This window comes from Canis lupus, chromosome 27 (genome assembly GCF_048164855.1).
Source record: "Canis lupus baileyi chromosome 27, mCanLup2.hap1, whole genome shotgun sequence".
Taxonomy (NCBI): Eukaryota; Metazoa; Chordata; class Mammalia; order Carnivora; family Canidae; genus Canis; species Canis lupus.
Genome location: NC_132864.1, coordinates 29,747,261 through 29,768,889, shown reverse-complemented (window position 1 = coordinate 29,768,889; position 21,629 = coordinate 29,747,261). Strand labels below are relative to the sequence as shown.

The window sequence follows — 21,629 nt, the reverse complement described above, 5'->3', positions numbered from 1 at the left end:
TGTTTGGGTCTTCTTTTTCCTTGTTGATCTTCTGTCTAGTTCTGTTTATTATTGAAAGTGAGGTGGGATGCCTGGGTGGCTCAGCGGTTAGGCACTTGCCTTCAGCTCAGGACGTGATCCCGGGATCCAGGATTGAGTCCTGCATTGGGCTACCTGTGGGAAATCTGCTTTTCCCTCTGTCTGTGCCTCTCTCTCTCAGTCTGTCTCTCATGAACAAATAAATACATCTTTTTTTAAAAAAGATTCTCTCTTTGTCTCTGTCTACCAGTAGTTTGATTTTGAGGTGTCTAAGTATAGATCTCTTTGAAACTAGCCTTTTTGGAATTTGTTGAGCTTCTGGGATGTGTAGATGTCATGTTTGTCATTAAATTTGAGACTTTTTCAGCCATTATTTCTTTGAATACTTTTTTCTCTTTTTCTTCCCCTTCTGGGACTCCCATTATGCATATATTAGTATACTTTAAGTGTGCCACAGTACTCTTAGGTTCTGTTTATTGATTTATTTTTTTGGTGGTCAGACCAGATAACCTCAAGTGATATGTTTTTATGTTCATTGATTCTTCTCTCAGCTCAAATGCTGTTGAGCCCTCTAGTAAACTTTTCATGTCAGCTATTTACTTTTTAACTTCAGAATTCTATTTGGGGTGTGAGAGAGAGAGAGAGAGAGAGAGACTATGTGTGTGTATATAAAATTTCTATCCCTTCATTGATATTCTCCATATGGTAAGAAAATATTCTCATACTTCCCTTTAGTTCTTTAGTTTATAGTTTTCTTTAGTTCTTTGAACCATTTTATGAGCTGATTTAAAGTCTGTCTAGTACAATGCCTGGGCTTCCTCAGGAACAGTTTTTGTTGACTGCTTTGTGTGTATATAAGGGTTATAATTCTTTTTTCTTTTCATGTCTTGCAATTTTGAGTGAAAGTAGACATTTTAAGTGTGGCAACCAGCTCCCCTCCCATTAGAGTTTGTTGTTACTACTTGTTTATTTAGTGACTTTCCTAAACTAATTCTATAAAATCTATATTCTTTGGTATGTGTGACTATAGAAATCTCTGCTCTAAAACTATTTTATTTTATTCTTCTGTCCCTCTGTCCCACATTCAGTCATGTGCCAAAGTCTGTCCATTTTAATTGCATTTTTAAATTATTATTATTCCCTCCTTTCAGTCTTACGGCACCTCTGTAGCTCAGGTCCCAGTTATTTCTTACCTTGATTACTGTAAAAAACATCTAAACTGAACAATTCATTTATAGTTCACCATCTTTCTGATTTAAACTACCCCACTACTGGTTTTCTTTCTAAATATGGTTTAATCATTGTCTTTTCCCTAACCAAGTAAAATTTTTCCAAAAAACATTCAAGGATGATTAGGTTGGATAAGACATATTTGTTAATGGGAAGAATCTTGTGGCAAAAGTGACTGCCAATAGGATGGTTTGGGGAGTGACTTGTGGCATAAAGTCCTAGAGGAAGAGGGAGAGAATTAGTTCAGGAATATCTGACATAGGAATGGGGTGGGGGGCTTTATCCTTTGAGACATTATGGAAGGTCCTAGGGATGTATAGATAGAGTTCAAATGATAGAAGACAGGTAAGAGAGAACATAAAAATTTTCTTTCTTTTTCAAAGTTCATCTCTTAAAAAAAAAACAAAAAACAAAAAACAAAGTTCATCTCTTCAGAGTGAGAGGGTTAAGTGTAATCTAGGAGTCTGAGAGTATTAAAGTTTTAGAATGGTAATGGGTAAGAAATATAAAAGATTTCTCAGTTAAGAAATGTAAAATTAGGGGCACCTGAGTAGTAGAGTTGGTTGGGCATCCAATTCTTGGTTTTGTTTCAGATCCTGATCTCAGGATTTTGAGATCTGGCCCCACGTTAGGCTCTGTGCTCAGTGTGGAGTCCGCTTAAGATTCTGTTTCCATTTCAATACCCCCTCACTTGTGCTCTTTGTCTCTCAAATAATTTTATTTTTTTAAGATTTATTTATCATAAGAAACTAGTCTTATGAAACATTCTCAGTAATGCTGTCACTGTGTCTTTGAACTTCTTAGTGACACTGGTCTTTACTGAAGAAACCAACTTATATTCTCTTTGAAGATGTCTATTTAAAGTTAATCCTTGTTAGTGGGTGAAGGGGGGTGGCACATCTGGGTGACACAGTTGGTTAAGAATCTGACTCTTGATTTCAGCTCAGGTCATGATCTCAGGGTTGTGATATCAATCCCTGCATTGAGCTCCATCCTGGGCATGAAGCCTGCTTGGGATTCTGTCTCTCCTTCTACTCCACTTCTCTTGTCTCTTAAAAAAAAAAAAAAAAAAAAAAAAGTTAATCCTTGTGCACTAGGTGTATTTCTGATATATTTTTTACAAAATTTTCTATCATTTTTAGGGTTTTTAAAAAATTATTTTATTAAAAAATTTTAAAAGATTTTATTTATTCGAGACAGAGGGAGAAAACATGAGGGAGGAGGGAGGAGTAGAGGGAGAGGGACAAGCAGACTTCATGCTGAGATCTGATCCTGATGTGGGGCTCAGTCTCACAACCCTGAGGTCATGACCTGAACCAAAGCCAAGAGTTGGACCTTCAACTGAATAAGCCACCCAGTCACCCCAATTATAATCATGTTTTAAGCATGCTTTCCCATAAATGTTCTCAGACAGCACAACCACCTGCAGAGATAGGCAAGGCACAGATTGATTCTACCATTTCACTAATGAGGAGAGGCCTAACTAAAAGTTTATAGACCTGACCAGACTACATAGTAATGCAAAACCAGGAATTAATCACATATTATAATCTAGGCTTAATGCTCTATGTCCTCCTTTTTGTATTATAAACTTTAACAACCATATTAAAACAGGCCTTGTGGGTCAGAAGTGATGTTTTAAAGCTGAAACATATGACCTGGAGCACCTGAGTAGTGCAATAACTAGGGTAACAGTGAGTGCCAATGTAGGCAACAGAGGGCAAAGAATAGTGTTATATCCAGCTTTCCACATTATAAGGTCCTACTTAATATTTTATTTGATCCTAAAACAGCTTTATGAATTATGATTATCCCATTTTATTTTTTTTTCAAAGATTTTAAGTAATCTCTACACCCAATATGGGGCTCCAACTCCAAGACCAAAAGTCACACACTCCACCAACTAAGCCAGCCGGGTGCCCATGATTATCCCATTTTAAATGGTTTAGGAAATGGAATTGCTGAGAGCTTAAAATGTTTAAGGCCACAGGGCTGGTAAGGGGTAAAGTTGGAGATTCAAACCTAGATCAATATATTATAAATCTTATATTCTTTCTTTTGAATTTGACCATTCTTGTAATCATTTAATCATTTATCAATTTTTTTACCTTTTTTGCTTTCATTTGTTTCAGGATATTTTCTGATTTCCCTTGTGATTTTTCTTTGACCCATTGGTTGTTCAAATGTTTTTGTTTAATTTCCACATATTTGTGAATTTTCCAGTTTTCCTTTTGCTGTTGATTTCTTTCTTTTTTTTTAAAAGACTTTATTTATTCATGATAGACACACACAGAGAGAGGCAGAGGGAGAAGCAGGCTCCATGCAGGGAGCCTGATGTGGAACTCGATCCCGGGACTCCAGGATCATGCCTGGACCGAAGGCAGGTGCCAAACCACTGAGCCACCTAGGGATCCCCTTGCTGTTGATTTCTAGTTCATTCCATTGTGGTCAGATATGATACTTGGTATAATTTCAGTCTTCTTAAATTTTTTAAAACTTGTTTTGTGGCCTTGTTTTGTGATTTATCATGAAATATGTTCCATATGGTCTTGAAAAGAAAGTGTAACTGCTGTTTTTTGATAAAGTTTTCTGTATGTCTGTTAGGTCCAATTAGTCCATTGTGTCATTCAAGGCCATCTGTCTCTTTGTTGATCTCCTATCTGGTCACTCCATCCAATATTGAAAGTGGGATGTTGAGGTCCCCTACTTTTATGTTATTGTCTGGTTTTCTCATCAGTTTCATCAATTTTCCTTCATATGTTTGAGTGCTTTGGTGTTAAGTGTATATATATTTGTAACTGTCATATCTTCCTGATGAATTGCTCCAATATCACTATATAATGTCTTTCTTTGTCTCTTATGACAGTTTTTTATTTAAAATCTATTTTGTCTAATATAAGTGTAGCCAGACCTGCTCTCTTTTGGTTACCATTTTCATGAAATATATTTTTCCATCCTTTCACTTTTGGTCTGTCTGTGTCCTTATATCTCAAGTGAATCTCTTGTTGGATCTTATTTTTTGTTTTATTTTGTCTTTAATTTATCCATTCAATTATGCTATATCTTTTGATTGGGGAATTTGATCCATTTATATTTAAATAATTACTGATGGGGAAGGATTTATGGTCATTTATTTAATTGTCTTCTTTAAGATTTCATTTATTTATTGAGAGAGACCACATGTGCATGCATGCTGAGCCAGGGGAGGGGCAGAGGCAAAGGGAGAGGGAGAGAATCTAAAGAAGACTCCACAATGAGCCCAGAGCCCAACCACAGGGCTTGATCTCATGATGTGAGGCAAAATCAAGAGTCCAGTGCTTAACCAACTGAGCTACTCATGCGTCCCTACTTAATTGTCTTCTACATACCTTGTAATTATTTGTCTCTCTTTTCTTCTTTTGCTGCCTTCTATTGTATTTCATTAATTTTTTTGTAGTGATATTCTTTGACTCCTGTCTCATTTTCTTTTGTGTATCTTCTGTAGGTGTTTTCTTTATCGTAACCTTGGGGATTGTATAGGTCATCTTATAGTTATAACAATCTATTTTAAACTAATTACTACAATCATGTACAAGAGCTCTCTTCCTTTACCTCCTTCCCTGTTCTGTTTTTTATATCATCAATTATGTCTTTTTCTGTTTTATGCCCATTAACAGTTTTGTAGTTACAGTGATATTTTATACTTTTACCTTTTAAATTATGTACCAGAATTAAAAGTGAGTACACATCCCCATTACAGTATTACAGGATTTTGTATTTGTCTATATATCTACCTTTACCAGAGAATTTTATATTTTTGTGTTTTTATTTTGCTGTCTCACATCATTTTGTTTCAACTGGAAGAACTAACTCCCTTTAGTATTTCCTTTTTTAAAAAGATTTATTTATTTAAGAGAGAGAGAGAGCACAAGTTTGGTAAGGGGCTGAAGGAGATGGAGAAAATCCTAAGCCAACTCCATGCTAAGCACCCCAATATGGTGCTTGATCTCACGGTTGTAAGAGCCAAAACTAAGAGTTGAATATTTAACTAACTGAGCCACCCAGGTGCCCCTCCCTTTAGAATTTCTTATAAGGCAGGTCTAGTGGTGATGAATTTTCTTAGTTTTTATTTATCTGGGAATTTTTTCTTATTCCTACACTTTTGAAGGAGAGTTTTCAGATATAATATTCTTATTTGACAGTTGTTTTCTTCCAGTACTTTTTTTTTTAATTGGAGTTCGATTTGCCAACATATAGTATAACACCCAGTACTCATCCCGTCAAGTGCCCCTCTCAGTGTCCGTCTCTTTCAGTACTTTGAATATATCTTTCCACACCCTTCTGGCCTGCAGGTCTTCTGTTGAGAAATCTGCTGATACTCTTATGTGAACTTCCTTGTTCATGATTTTTCTCTTGCTGCATTCAAGATTTTCTCCTAGTCTTTGACTTTGGACAGTTTGGTTACGTTTCTATGTGTGGACCTCTTTGAGTTCATCTTTGTTGGAGTCCTTTGAGCTTCATAAATTTGCATGTACAGTTCCTTCTTCAGATTTGGGAAGTTTCTGTCATTATTTCTTAGAATAAACTCTGTTCTTCCCTCAACTTTTCCCTTTTAGGACTACCATAATGCATATATTACCCTGTTCAGTGGTATTCCATAAGTCCCTTAGGTTCTTTTTACTTTCTTTTCCCCCTTCAATTAGAAAGAAAGAAAGTAAGTAAGTAAGTTAGTTCCTGACTCAATTTCAAGTGATCTATCTCCAAATTCACTGATTCTTTCTTCTATTTGATCATGTTTAATGTTAAACTCCTTTAATGAATTTTTTATTTGTTATTCTTTTGCTCCAGAATTTGTTTGGTTCTTTTTTGTACTTTGCATTTCTTTGTTGATATTCTCACTTTGTTTATTACTTTTCTGACTTCATTTAGTTATCTGTGTTCTCTTGTAACTCATTGAGTTCCTTAAGACTTTTGTTTTGAATTCTTTGTCAGGTAATTAATAGATCTCCATTGTTTTAGGTTGGCTTCAGGAGACTTATTTTGTTCCACTGATTAGGCCACACTTCCTGTTTCTTTATATGTCTTGTAAATTTTTTGCTAAGATTTGAGCATTTGAAAAACAACAGCCACCTCTTCTAGTCTTTTGGATTTGTTTTATACAGGGAAGAACATCACCAATCAGCTCAGGTAGAGACTCCAGGGGCTTTACAAGCCTTTTCTGGGGATGCATATTCTTTGAGTTTACACATGCAATTTCCCAATTAGAGAGATTTGTTGTTTTCTTTTTCAGCCATTTAAGTTCTCTCTTATGTCTTTCTGTGGTACTGCAGGTACTTTTTTGCTGCAACAAGTCACTGAGTTCTCCTTTGTCCTCAGTGGCTTCAGGCATCCAGAATATGCCAGATCCCTATCAGCATTCTAAGTCAGGCAAAACAGAAACCAATCCCACAGGCAAACCCTCAAAAGCCAGAATATTGAACACATATTCTACTCATCCCTTTACCTCCCAAAGAAGAAGCTGTAAGTTGGGTGTTTTCTCTTGATCACACCATGCTATACTGGCTTGGAGTAAGGGCTATTGTCAGTGAAATGTAATGGCTTTTTCTTATCCACTTCAGTGCAACTGTTCTTGGCTTTGTGCTTGCCTGGGGTACTGTCACTTTTTAACTAGTTTCTGTAGTTCTCGGAAAGGCTTTCTGGACCATAAATTATTGTTAAGTCAGTGTCTCTGTGGGGGAACAAGATCTGGGGCTTCCTATTCCACCATCTTGCTGACATCACTCCAGATTCTGGAGTGATGTCAGCACTTTTTTGAGTTGTGGGATCTTTGGTGATCTGATAAAAACTGAAACTTCCCTCTAGGAAAAGAATACATATACATAAAATACAAAATACAAATTTTGGGAGAGTTGTATGTATATTCATCAGTCCTATTCATGAACTCTGATTTTAAAATCTTGATATAGTCCATCCCCTGAGTATTAACACAGCAGGTATGCATTATTCCAGTCCTACACATTCTAAAGAAAGGACTGGCCTTTCACCAGCTCTTGGAATATAATCTCTGAGCTTTTGGAATATCCTGCCTAGTAAGAGTGCTTTTGTATGCCTAAAGCCTTGGGTCACATTGTATCAGTTTGACCAGATAGATCATGTTAACAATGTGACTTATGATGAACACTTGTTTCTGTGTACCTGAAACCCTGGGTCACACTGTATCAGTTTGACCTATGTGGGGCTGGATACTGTTAGTTAAGGTTAAGTGAGGCATGCCTATGTGACTAACTCCCAGTAAAAATTCTAGACACCAAGGCTTAGGTGAGCTACCATGATTGGCAACACTTTGCATGTGTTGTCACACACCATTGTTGGGAGAATTAAATGCTGTCTGTGAAACTGGCAGAGTACAGCTAGAAGCTTGCCCCTGGTTTCTCCTAAACTTGGCCTTATGTGTCTTTCTTTTGTTGATTCTAATCTGTGTCTTTTCACTGTAATAAACCATAACCATGAGTGTAACAGTTTTTTCTGAGTTCAGTGCATCCTTCTTGTGCATTTTTTTTTTTTCTTGTGCATTTTTGAAACTGAGAAGGTCCTGGGGAAAATTCCTGTTGAGCTAGCCAATCTGTCATACCCACTGCTGCAATAAGGCCACATGTCTCTCAGCACCAAGCAAGTTCATTTCAACAAATGTTTAATGGATGCCTATCATTTGCTAAGGGCAAGGAAGTACAAAAACTCATAGATAAGTAAGATCATGCCTTGGGCTTAAACCTTAGCATGGCCCTCTCCAGCCTTCTAAATCTAAGTGGTAGAAATCATGCATATAGGAGATATTCTTTTCCTTCTTATTGCTTCCAGTTTACCTCACCCAACATATTCTGTATCTTATTCTTTGCATTCTGTATCAGATTATACTTAAAGGGAATACTTTTTTGTGTTTTGTTTTAATTGTTGAAATTAAATTATTTTTAAAAGTTAGATTTGTTGAAGTATAATCCATATACAATAAAATTCACTATAACTATATGGTTTGATAAGGTTTTTTGTTTTGTTTTGTTTATTCATGTGAGACACACACAGAGAGGCAGAGACACAGACAGAGGGAGAAGCAGGCTCCATGCAGGGAGCCTGATGTGGGACTTGATCCCAGGACTGCGGGATCATGCCCTCAGTTGAAGGCAGACACTCAACCGCTGAGCCACCCAGGCATCCTGGTTCGGTGAGTTTTGACACATGTTTACCACATCAAGATACAAAACATTTCCTTCACCCTGAAGCTTTTCCTCATGCTACTTTTCAGGAAAGTCTCTTCACCCTCCCCATCCCCTGCCCCTGGCAATCACTGATTTATTTTCTATCCCTATAATTATTCCTTTTCCAAAATGTCATATAAATGAAATTATATGATATGTATTCTTTTGTGTTTGCCTTTTATTTTCTTTCTTTTTCTTTTTTACCTATCACAGTGCTTTTGTGATCCATATTGTTGCATGTATCAGTAGTTTGTTCCTTTTTATTACCTAGTAATATTCCATTGTATGGATATACCACAATTTGTTTTTCTTTTCACCAATTGTTGGACATTTGGATTGTTTCCAGTTGGGGGCTATTATGTGAATTAAGCTGCTGTTAACATTTGTGTTCAGGTGATTGTGTAGACATATGTTTTTGTTTCTCTTGAGTAAATACCTAAAAGCAGGATTGCTGTGTTACATGGTATGAGTATATTTATATGAAATTGCCTAGTGGTTTTCCAAATGGCTTTGCCATTTTGCATTTCTACTAAAGTATGAGATTTTCAGTTGTTATTTATCCTCACCACCACTTAATATTTCAATCTTTTAAAATTTTAGCCATTTATTAGGTATACAATGGTAACTCGTTGTGCTTTTAGTTCCTATTTCCCTAATGACTGGTAATGCTGAGCATCTTATGCTTACTTGCCATTTTTATATCTACTTTGGTGTAGCTCAAATATATTATACATTTTTTAATTGGGCAGTTTGTCTTCTTTTTATGGAATTATGAGTATTCTTTACAATGTTCTAGATACAAGTCCTTTATCCTAAATGTGTTAGGATATTATTATTTCCCAGTCTGTATTTTGCTATTATTATTATTATTTATTTGCTATTATTATTTCCCAGTCTGTATTTTGTCTATTATTATTATTGCTATTATTTGCTATTATTATTTCCCAGTCTGTATTTTGTCTTTTCATTTTCCTGAAAGTATTTTTGATGAATACTCTCTCTTTTAGAGACAATTTATCAATGTTTTTAATGGTTTCTGTTTTTATCCCCTAAGAAGACTTTGCCTAACACAGAGTCAGATCTTTTCCTTTTTGTCTTTTAATGTTTTATAGTTTTGAGCCCATCTTTAATAGCTGTCAAACTTTTTGGCTAGGACCCCTTTATTCTGAAAAAATGATTGAGCTAAATGTATCTGGACACACCAGGACCTAGAATACTCAAGAAATCTTGGTAAAGAAAAAAATTTTTAAAGTAAAAAGTTACTGGTTTTCAAACAAACTTGGAGGACGTAACTAGCGTATTTCAAAATTTACTATAAAGCTGTAGATTTGGAAGAGGGAGAGTTGAATACACTACTGGAACAGAATAGTATATAAATAGATCCATAGATGTGTACTCTCTTGATTTTTATGAGAGGTGCCAGTGTAATTACATAGGTGAATGATGTTGTAACAGCTGGATGTATATGGAGAAAAATGAAGCTTGACTCTCAAACTATACACAAAATTTCTTATTCAAGTATATCATAGATTAAATTAAAAAACTAAAACAATTCAACTTCCAAATAAAAACATAGAAGAATATTTTCCTGATCTTGGGATAGGTAAAGATTTCTTAATCTAGTCACAAAATGAAACTAAACTAAAAAAGGAAAATTGATACATTGGACTTAATTAAAATTAAGAACATCTGATCATCAAAAGATATCATTAAGAAAGTAAATAGACTGAAGAACTCAGATACAGAATATATGAAGAACTACAAATCAATAAATAAGACATTTGTTTTTAAAATTAGCAAAAGATTTGAACAAGCAGTTCATGAAAGGATATTCAAGTGGCCTATTAACATATTTAAAGGTATTCAGAATAATATCAAAGAAATGCAAATTAAAACCACAGTAACACATTCAGCAGAATGGGTAAAAACAAGTTAAACAGTCATTATCAAATGTTGCTGAGGATATGGAATAGCTGGAACTCTCATACGTTATTATTTGGCAATTTTTTTATAATTCCAAACATAAACGTACTGTAGGATCCAACAATTCCACATGCAGGCATATGGTCAAGAAAAGTAGTTCATATGTGCCCTGGAATACTGCTGGAATATTGCTGGACTACTACCATCAATAATAAAAATGAACAGACTGTTAATACACAGAATGATATGTATGAATCTCAAAAACACTATGCTGAAAGGAAAAAGCAAGTCACAAAAGATACATACTATATGATTCCATTCATATGATGATAGAAATCAGAATAATGGTTACCTCTGGTGAATTAGGTATTGATTAAATGAGGAACAAGGAGTCCTTCCAATGTGATGGAAATGGCCTATATCCTGAACTAGGTGGAAGTTACATGATATATATGTAATTAAATTAAGCTGCATGTCTAATATTTGTGTGTTTTGTGTATATAAATTATACCTTAGAAAAAAAATATTTTTAATTTTTTTAAGATCTTATTTATTTATTGGAGAAAGCACATGCACATTACTAGCGGGGGAGGAGCAGGGGAAGAGGGACAAGCAGACCCTCTGCTAAGTGTGGCGCTCCACCCAGGCTCAATTCCAGGACCCTGAGATCATGACCTGAGTTGAAGTCAGACACTTAACTGACTGAGCCAATCAGGAGCCCCTCTTTTTTTTTTTTTTTTTTAGATTTTAATTTTAATTAATCTCTACACCCCACCCAACATGGGGCTTTGAACTCACAACCCTGAGATCAAGAGTTGCACTCTACCAACTGAGCCAGCCAAGTGCCCCAAAAATAATTTTAAATTAAAAAAAAAATTTACTGAGGACACCCAAGAGCCTTGGTTTATGTGAATTATATCTATAATATCTTACCATATTAGAAATTGAAATGGAGCAATTTTAGATATTAACTCATTTAAAAATAATAACTCATTACATATTAAAAGTATCTTTATAAAAATGACTATTTTCTAAAACAAAAAAATTATAGGGGCGACATTGTTTTACATCTTTGCAACTTTCTTTAATGTCTGGCTTTTTTTTTAAATTTTTTATTTATTTATGATAGTCACAGAGAGAGAGAGGCATAGACATAGGCAGAGGGAGAAGCAGGCTCCATGCACCGGGAGCCCGACGTGGGATTCGATCCTGGGTCTCCAGGATCGCTCCCTGGGCCAAAGGCAGGCGCTAAACCGCTGCGCCACCCAGGGATCCCTAATGTCTGGCTTAAAGAAGATAGCTGGATGGATTCTCAAACCTGCTTCTGCAACTAATTTGTTAAAATATCATGTATGCAGCCTTTTAGAAACTGCTGTACACATATAGGAGAAAATGAGTAGAAAGACAAATCACAGCTTATAATAATAGTTTTGACCTCATGATCCTCTGAGTCTCAGAGCCCTTGGAGTGCCCCATTCACTATACATTAGGAGCCGCTGCTCTGACCTGGCCACCTATGCTGCCTCTTTAGCATGTTGCTAGACAAGAAGTGAAATATCCAAGTTTAGAATGGGGTTCATTTTAGCTACTACTTATTATACAGCTTCATTAGTATCTTTCTCATTTCACAGTTCTGTCCCCTGCCTCCCCTACATTTTCTAGGTTCAATAGCTATGGAGATGAGATCATTTTTTTTCCTCTCTGCCCCGCCCCTCTGTGTGGAGGCCATATTCCAACAGCCAGGTAGATGAAAACACTGGAACACATGAGCATGGCAGGAGCTGAGCTCCATTTCAAGGTAACCTTAATTACTCCACCCTCAGCATAGTTATCATCATAATTTGCTTCTAGAATGAGACTTTGTTTCATCTTTCAACTAACAGGTCCCCCTGGGACTGTATGGGAAGCACCTTGGGGCAGTGACTGAATAACCATAGCTGTCTCATACCAGTTCACATCACTGTCCTTTCCAGAGTAAGTGCTTCATTAAGGACCTTAACTTGGCACTCCCTTGCTTTCTTATGTGTTTTTAGTTACAGTTTAGAGCTGCTGGATACAGCCAGATGACTGTTAGCAAGATACTGCTGACTTTCTGAAATGCATCTAATGTGAGGGAGTGAGACATTATACTTCAGAATTTTTTCTAAATTTTATTATGAAAAATTTCAAACATATTAGAAAGTTGAAAGAATTTTATAACAAATACCCATAAACTTACACCTAGATTTTATAATTAATGTTACTATAGTTGCATTATTACATATATATCTACTTATCAATCTCTCTATCCATTTCATAAATCATCTTATTTTTTGATGCATTTCAAAGTAATTTGCAGACATAATAAATACACCTCACCCCTTAACATTTCATGCATATATTTAACTAGAGCGTAATATTTGCTTATAAGGCTTTTTTTAAAAGATTTTATTTATTTATTCATGAATGACACAGAGAGAGACAGACAGACAGAGGGAGAAGCAGGCTCCATGCAGGAAGCCTGATGTGGGACTCGATCCCTGGTCTCCACGACCACACCCTGGGCTGCAGGCGGCGCTAAACCGCTGCGCCACCGAGACTGCCCTTATAGGGTTTTTTTAAAGGTAAAATTCATATACAATGTACCAAAAAAAACTTATATCCACATGAAAACCTGCACACAGATGTTTACGGCAGCTTTATTCATAATTGCCAAAACTTGGAAGCAACCAAGATGCCCTTTAGTAGGTGAATGGTTAAATGAATTGTAGTATATCCAAACAATGGAATATTATTCAGCACTAAAAGGAAATGAGCTATCAAGCCATGAAAAGACATGGGGAAACTTAAATGCATACTATTAAGTGAAAGAAGCCAAACGAAAAAAAGCTTCATATTGTATGATTTCAACTATATGGCAAAACTATGAGGACAGTGAAACATTTGCCAAAGGGGTGTGTGGGGGATGGGGTGGGAGCGGCATGGTGAATAATAGGTAGAGCACAGAGGATTTTTAGAGTAGTGAAAACATTCTATATGATACTATTATGGTAAATACACATCATTATACATTTATCCAAGCCCATAGAATTTACAAAACCAAGAGTGAACCCTAATGTAAACCATAGACTTTCAGTGTTTATCATGTATCAATATTAGGTTCATCAGTTATTACAAATGTATCACTCAGGTGAGTGATATTGATAATAGGGAAGGCTGTGCATGTGCAAGGGCAAATGATGTTTGGGAAATCTCTGTGCCTTCCTCTCAGTTTTGCTGTGAACCTAAAACCACTCTAAATTAAAAAAAATTTTTTTAAATTAAGTCTTTAAAAAAATTAGGTCAGGAGAATGAGAATTGTCTGTAGAAGACAAGGACTTCTGTTAATTAAAAAAAAAAATCATGTCCAGTGAAGTGGACAAATTGTGATTTCACTCTCTGGTGAATTTTGACAAACATATTCACATAGGTATCCTACGTTGAATTATAAAATGCTACTATCACCCCAGAGAGTTATTTCAAGGCCCTCCTCAGTCCGTCTGATTACCACACTCAGAGAGACTGCTCACCACACTCACCATGCTCCCAGAGGCAGTAGCTTGTTTTCAGAATAATCTTTTATTATTTATTTATTAAAATTTTTAAAACTCTATTTATTCACGATAGACACACAGAGAGAGAAGCAGAGACATAGGCAGAGGGAGAAGCAGCTCCATGCAGGGAGCCCAGTGTGGGACTCAATCCCAGATCCCAGGATCACGCCCTGAGCCAAAGGCAAATGCTCAACCACTGAGCCACCCAGGCGTCCCAAGATTTTATTTATTTATTTGAGAGAGTGAGAGAGACCATAAGCACTGTGTGTGTTGGGACGGGGGTGGGGGGGGTGGGGGGGGTGGGAGGGTGCACTGGGAGAGAGTAGCAGCCTCTCTACTGAGCAGGGAGTTAGACCTGGGCTTGATCCCAAGATCCTGGGATCATGACCTAAGCAGAAGGCAGATGTTTAATCAACAGAGCCATGCTGGCACCCCTGAGAATAATTTTTTAAATACCTAGCAAAATCTTTTTCTTAAATTATTTGCGGGCAGCCCCGGTGACTCAGTGGTTTAACGCCGCCTTCAGCCCAGGGCGGGATCCTGGAGACCTGGGATCAAGTCCTGCATCGGGCTCCCTGCATGGAGCCTGCTTCTCCCTCTGCCTGTGTCTCTGCCTCTCTCTCTGTCTCAAATAAATAAATAAATAACTTTAAAATAAATAAAAAATAAAATTATTTAGGAAATCTCTGGATTACTTAGGCCCGTTGTTCGTTACAGACTATAGAAGTCATAGAAAATTTATAGTCTTTTCTTAGATAATAATGGATATTTTGTATATATGACTTTTTTCCTAGAAGTCATTTTAAATTATGAAACAGGAGAACTGATCTTCAGGCAGCAAAGTGTGTTCAGTACAATCATTTTATTTCCTTAATGCTGAATTACATAGATCTTGGAAAAATAAATTTAATGGGTAAAACTTCCAGAAGGAAAGAGAAGAACAGGTCATTGTCACTTATTCCCATCTATCAATAGTCCATTGAAGGCAAAGCTCTCAGTGTATTGTGCAAGGTGAAAAGGAAGCTCTCAGGCTTCAGACTTGCAGGTTATTATTAAAGCCTGTGACAATAAACCAGACTGGCCTCAGGACCTGTTTCCCAGATGATCACTTCAACATCAGCACTCCAGGCAGGTTGGAACCTTTCAGAGCTAGGGGAAAACACTCCTGCAGTGCTTAATCTTGAAGCTTGAGGATAAACTCCGTATCAAAAGAAGGCTTGAATCCCAAACAAGTATTGAGTGGCTCACTTATTCCTTCTTTGTCCTACTAAAATGGTTTTGTAGTACATGGATAATCGCACATTTATTTATTAAGTCCTCCTATAGACCTATCCCTGTGGAGCATGTGAGGATGAAAACCTGATTCCAAATTTCAAGGGGTTTGCATTTGTCCGAGAGAAAGAATTTCCTCTACCCTTCATTGTCCTAGCTGGACTAAAAATCAAATTGATATGAGATAGGTTACAGGAGAAAATCAAATTTAATTTCATATATACCAGGAATTTACTCAAATATAAAACAGCCAGACAATCAGGCAGAATGAAGTATATATGTCGTTCTGAACTAAGGAAAAAGGGACAGGGGTCTGGGACTTCAAAGGGAAGGAATGTAATTTGCAGGAAGATGAAAAAGAGTAAATGTTTGGTAAACAAATGGTTGCTGGGCCACTGGGAAACAATGGGATGTAGAGGACTTTGATCAAATAGGCCTTACTGGGTTCCTCTCTGTCTGCCAGACCTAGTTCATTTAATAATGTAGTTACCTATGATAATAGCCTATCTCTCTTCCTGGAGCAGCAGGTCCTTGATCTAAATTCTTTTTACGCAGTTTGAGGGGGGAGGTAAAGAGCTTTTCCTGAACCTGCTGGGTTTTGATCACTTTTTAACTCAAAGTAACTCATGCCAAAGTGGCCCATTTGGGGTGGCCTCCCTTTTGACACTTGCACTAAGTAGCTCTGGGTTTTATGGGGAGAAATAGGAGAATTCTGACTAAGAAGTTGGGTATGATAGAGGGGAGACTCATGGAAGAAGGAAAATTTGAACTGGCCTTTTAAAAGATTGGTAAAATTCTTGACAAATATGGATGAGAAGAAAGAGCCAACCATTTTTCATACTGCAGCCTGAATGATTTTTCTGAAGCACAAGATCTAATCATTGCATTCCTCTATGTAAAGCACTTCAGTGATGACAAATATTAACACTTACTTTGTTTTGTGAGATAATGGTGCCCAGCACATAGTGGATAAAGAAACTGAGGTCCAGTAGGGACCATGTCATCCTCAAAGCCAGTGATTAATGGTGTAACCAGATTAGAACTAGGTACCCTTAGGGAATAGAAAGAAACTTCATTAAGTTGATAAAGAAATTTTTTTTCAAAAGTCATTGACAAACTTACAAAAAACAACAGAGGGACTTCTTTTAAGATATATTTATTTATTTTAGAGACAGCCAAGTGAGCAGGGAGTGGGGCAGAAGGAGAAAGAGAATCCTGAAGCAGACTCCCTGTTAAGGATGGAACCCAGCTCAGGGCTCAATCCCAAAACCTGGAGACCATGATGTAAGCCGAAATCAAGAATGGGCCCCGGGGCACCTAGGTGGTACAGTCGGTTAAGCATCTTACTTTTGGTTTCAGCTCAGGTCATTATCTCAGGGTCATGAGTTCAAGCCCTAGTCCAGTTCTGTGCTCAGTACAGAGTCTGCTTGGGCTTCTCTCCCTCTCCCTCTGCCCATCCCCCAACCCACTCTCTGTCTCTTAAATAAATAAATAAATAAATAAATAAATAAATAAATAAATAATCTTAAAAAAAAAGTTAGGGGTGCCTGGGTGGTTCAACTGTTTAAGCGTCTGCCTTTGGCTCAGGTCATGATCCCATCATCCTGGGATCAAGCCCCACACCCGGCCCTTGCTCAAAGGGGAGTATAAAATATAGAGCTATACCTATATATATAATTGGAAAAAATGAAATTAAAAAAATCTTGGAATAGAAAAATTCTTAGGTAAATCACAAAACCTGGAAGGCATAAAGGAGGAAAATTCTAAGAGATGTGATTATAATAAAAGTAGCAAAGCTTTGTAGTAGATACTGGATCAGTCAGAAAAACAGCAACCATACTAATTATTTTAACAGGAAGAACTCATTCCAGGTGGTTCATTAAAAAAGTATGAAAGTCTCAAAAGGCAGAGGGGAAACCCTGAAGTGTTATGGAAATAGTGCCCACAGGAAACAGCTACCACCCATAGAGCTGGGAAAACAAGGAAAGAGTTTGGAGTTACGGGTACCTAGAAGCTTGGAAGAGGTCCCAACAAGAGCTGGAACCTAGACCTCTGATGTTAGAGTATGTATTAGTTTTCTATTGCTATTGTAACAAATCACCAGAAATTGCCACACATTTCATGGCTTAAAACAGATTTATTCTCTTACTGTTGTATAGGTTAGAAGTTTAACACAGATTGACATTGATCTCACTAAGCAAAAAAATCAAGATGTCAGCAGGGCCATATGCTTTCTGGAGGCTCATTGGAAGAATCCATTTCCTTGTTTTTTCCAGCTTCTAAAGGATGCCCACATTGGTTTATGACTCCTTCCTTCATTTTCAAAGCCAGCAATGGCCATTTGTATTCTTCATACATAACACCACTGTGACACCGACCTTTCTGCCTCCTCCTTCCCTTTTTTATTTTTATTTTTATTTTTTTTATTTATGATAGTCACAGAGAGAGAGAGGCAGAGACATAGGCAGAGGGAGAAGCAGGCTCCATGCACCGGGAGCCCAATGTGAGATTCGATCCCGGGTCTCCGGGATCGCGCCCTGGGCCAAAGGCAGGCGCCAAACCACGGCACCACCCAGGGATCCCCCTCCTTCCCTTTTTAAGGACCCTTGTGATTACATTGGGCCCACCTACCCAGGTTATTCAGAATAATCTCCCATCTCAAGGTTTTTAACTTAAATCATATCCACAAATTCCCTTTTGCACTATAAGATACCATATTGAACAGCTTCCAGTGATTAGGACATGGAGATCTTTGATATTGTACTGTCTATCACAGAGTATTACCTGGCTGGTACCTTTAAGAGATGTAATAAGTCTCATTCTGAGATTGCTACACGAGCTTGGAAACGAACTGAGTGCTACCTTCATGGTAAAGAACCAATCCTAGAGCAACACTGACAGAGTAGCAGGCAAATCAGGAAGGAGCAACTCCCTTTTCCCTACTCTTGTATTCTTGTCTCTCTCTAGTGCTATTGGTGGGATTTGTCAGGAAGCCAGCTGGCTAAAAAGAGAGCTGTAGTTTTGCAGAATATCAGTCCCAGCATTGCAGAGCAGAATGTAAAAGGATGGGTTTAAGGCTAGAAACAATACCTTAGTAACTGATGAAGATACCATTAAAAAAATAAAGTTTAAACAAGTGACAGCCTGGGATTACATTATACTTAATAAGGAGTAACTCCAATATATTATTTTTAATAATCCAATAAAACTAAGACAACCCAATAAAAATGGGCAAAGATAAGAATAAAAATGACCAATTCACAATGACCAATAAACATAGGAAAATATCCTTGAGTTCATCGGTGAGCAGGAGAATGCCTTAGGGCCTAGATCCAACAGAAGGAGATAATTCTTTTTGTTTGGAAGATATCTTGATCCTTTAGTTTGACACTGCTAAAACACAAGTAGGCACACCAAGAATCAGTGGATCAGTGAATAATGAGGGCTCTCCAGGTATGAAACAGGAAGATTATATATAACAGTAATAAGTCATTAGTAACAAGGAAGGGCCTTGGCGCACCTGGGTGGCTCAGTCAGTTAAGTGTCCAACTCTTGGTTTCAGCTCGGGTTATGATTTCATGGGCTATGGGATCAAGCCCTGCATCGGGCTCCACACTCAATGGAGAGCCTGCTTGAAGATTCTCTCCTGCCCTTCCTCTAATTCTTACTTGCTCTCTTTCTCTCTGACATGGATAAGTAAATCTTTAAGAGGGGGGGATCTTCAAGAGCTTGTGCAGATATAAGAATTTGTTTTTAATTTTTAATTTTTTAAAGTAATCTCTGCACCCAGCATGGGGCTTGACAACTCTAAGATCGAGACTTGCTTGTTCTACTGACTGAGCCAGCCACGCTCCCCTAAGGAATTTAATCTATAGAATAATGTTACATGTAATATCTGCTTTTGTAGAACTTTTGGTTTAGAAAGAGCAGCCACTTTAGAGAACACAGAGAGGTAGCTTGGCCTATTCCTAAGAACAGATCAATCTGGTATGCCATAAGCCAGATACAAGAAGTTGTAAGAAGGAAATAAGTCTGGGATAAAGGGTAGTGGTATGCCTGAACAGATCTAGGAGGGTGTAAAGCTAAGAGAAACCAATCAGAGAGTCTCTAGGCAATTGTGAGTCACATAGATCATATCATTTATCAGTGTCAAGTGAGGTAAAATATATTATTAAATATATAGGGGAGTGACATTGGCATCATGGTGAAATAAGATGTCCTTCATTTTCGTACATCCTCCCAACACTAATTCAGCATCCATCCATGGAAAAAAATGCCTTTATGGGAGATATGGGATCCAGCACTGTACACCAAAGGACCTGGGAGGAGTCCTGCCCATCTGTACATTAGGTAATACATATATAAACCTCAGTCCTGGCCTTGTACCTTGCAGCAGCCTGTGAACTAGCTCTAGCTACACTTGGCTGCAGTCTGAGAGCCCCTAGAGAATACTCTTAGACAATTGATCATCTCCTTAGATGCAGAAAAAAGCATGTGACAAAATACATTTTTCATCATAAAACCCCTCAACCAACTGGGTAGAGAAGGAACATGCCTTAACATAAAAAAGGCCACATATGATAAACCCACAACTAACATCATACTCAGTGGTCAAATGTTGAAAGCTTTTTTTTTCTACAAGAACAATACAGTGGTGCCCGCACTTCCCATTCCTATCTGACATAATACTAGAAGTCCTAGCCAGAGTAATCAGGCAAAGTAAAGAAATAAAAAATAAACACAAATTTGAAAGGAAGAAGTAAAATTGTCTTTGTTTGCAGATGATATAATCTTATATAGAAAATTCCAAAAATTCCACCAAAAATCTGTTAGAAGTAATCAATGAATTCAGTAAAGTTGAAATACACAAAATCAGCATGCAGAAATCAGTTGTGTTTCTATACACTAACACTGAAATGTCTGTAAAAGGAAACAATCCTATTCACAATAGCATCAAAAACAATAAAATACTTAGGAATAGATTAGACCAAGGAGGTGAAAGATCTATACACTGAACACCGTAAGGCTTTGATGAAAGAAATTTAAGTAGGCACAAATAAATGATAAATATAAAAAAATATAAATATTTTTATTAAAAATTAATATTATTTATTAAAAATATTTATTTATAAATAAATATCCCATGTTCATAGAGTTAATATGGTTAAAATGTTCATATTACACAAAGCCATCTATAGATTCAATGAAATCTCTATCAAAATTCCAATGGTAATTTTCACAGAAATAGAAGCAATCCTAAAAATCACAATTCCTGATTTCAAATTATGCTACAAAGCTGTAGTGATCAAAACACCATGGTAGTGGTATAAAAATAGAAACATAGTCCCATGGATCAGAATTGAGAGCCCAGAAATAAACTCTTATATGTAGTCAACTGATATTTGACAAGGGAGCCAAGAATACTTAATGGGGAAAAGATAGTCTCTTTAATAAATGGTACTGAGAAAACTGGAAAATGAAATTGGACCCCTCTCTTAATCACTCATAAAAATTAAGTCAAAATGGATTAAAGACATAAACATAAGGTCTGAAACCATAAAACTTCCAGAAGAAAATATAGGGGCTAGTCTTGACTAGCTCCATGATAATAGTCTTGGCAATGATTTTTTTTTTTTTTTTTTTTGGATATGACACCAAAAACACAACAAGGGTAAAAATAAGTGAGACTATATCAAACTAAAAACTTTCTGTATAGGAAAAGAAACAATCAACAAAATGAAAAGGCAACCTATAAAATGGGAAAAAATATTTGCAAATGTGTCTGATAAAAGTTAGTATCCAAAACGTATAAACAATTCAATAGCACACACACACACACAAAAACCACTTTGTGTGTTTTTTCCAACTTTAAAAATGATCAGGGATTTGAATAAATATTTTTGTAAAGAAGACATTCAAATGGCCAACATGAACATGAAAAGATGCGCAACAACCCTAATCATCAGATAAATGCAAATCTAAACTAAACTATCACTGCACACTTGTTAGAATGGCTGTCATCAAAAAAATGAAATATCAAGTGTTGGCAAGTATGTGGAGAAAAGGGAACCCTTGTGCACTGTTGGTGGGAATGTAAATTGATTCAACCACTGTGGAAAACAGTATGGAGTTTCCTAAGAAAAATTAGAAGTATGATATGATTCAGCAATCCCACTTTGAGGTATGTATCAAAAGGAAGGAAATAAGGATCTTGAAGAGATATCTGCACTTCCATGTTCACTGCAGCATGACTCACAATAGCAAGATAATGGAAAAACCCAAGTGTCTATTGATGGATAAACAGATAACATGTGGTGTGTGTGTGTGTGTGTGTGTGTGTATATACACACACGTATAGAATATTGTTCAACCATGAGAAAGA

The 21,629-nt window shown here is 36.8% G+C and overlaps 1 long non-coding RNA gene across 5 annotated transcripts in view; it reads left to right on the top strand.

Annotated features, from left to right (window-relative positions):
• Positions 1–21,629, top strand: part of LOC140619573 (uncharacterized) — a 66,407-nt gene that overhangs the window by 25,090 nt on the left and 19,688 nt on the right. For 3 of the 5 annotated variants that reach the window (XR_012019450.1, XR_012019452.1, XR_012019451.1), the window contains one exon: positions 12,066–12,201. This is a non-coding gene — a long non-coding RNA (uncharacterized lncRNA). Of the gene's footprint in view, positions 1–8,297; positions 8,447–12,065; positions 12,202–21,629 lie in introns of all 5 variants that reach the window. The other 2 variants (XR_012019453.1, XR_012019449.1) reach the window with 1 other exon arrangement.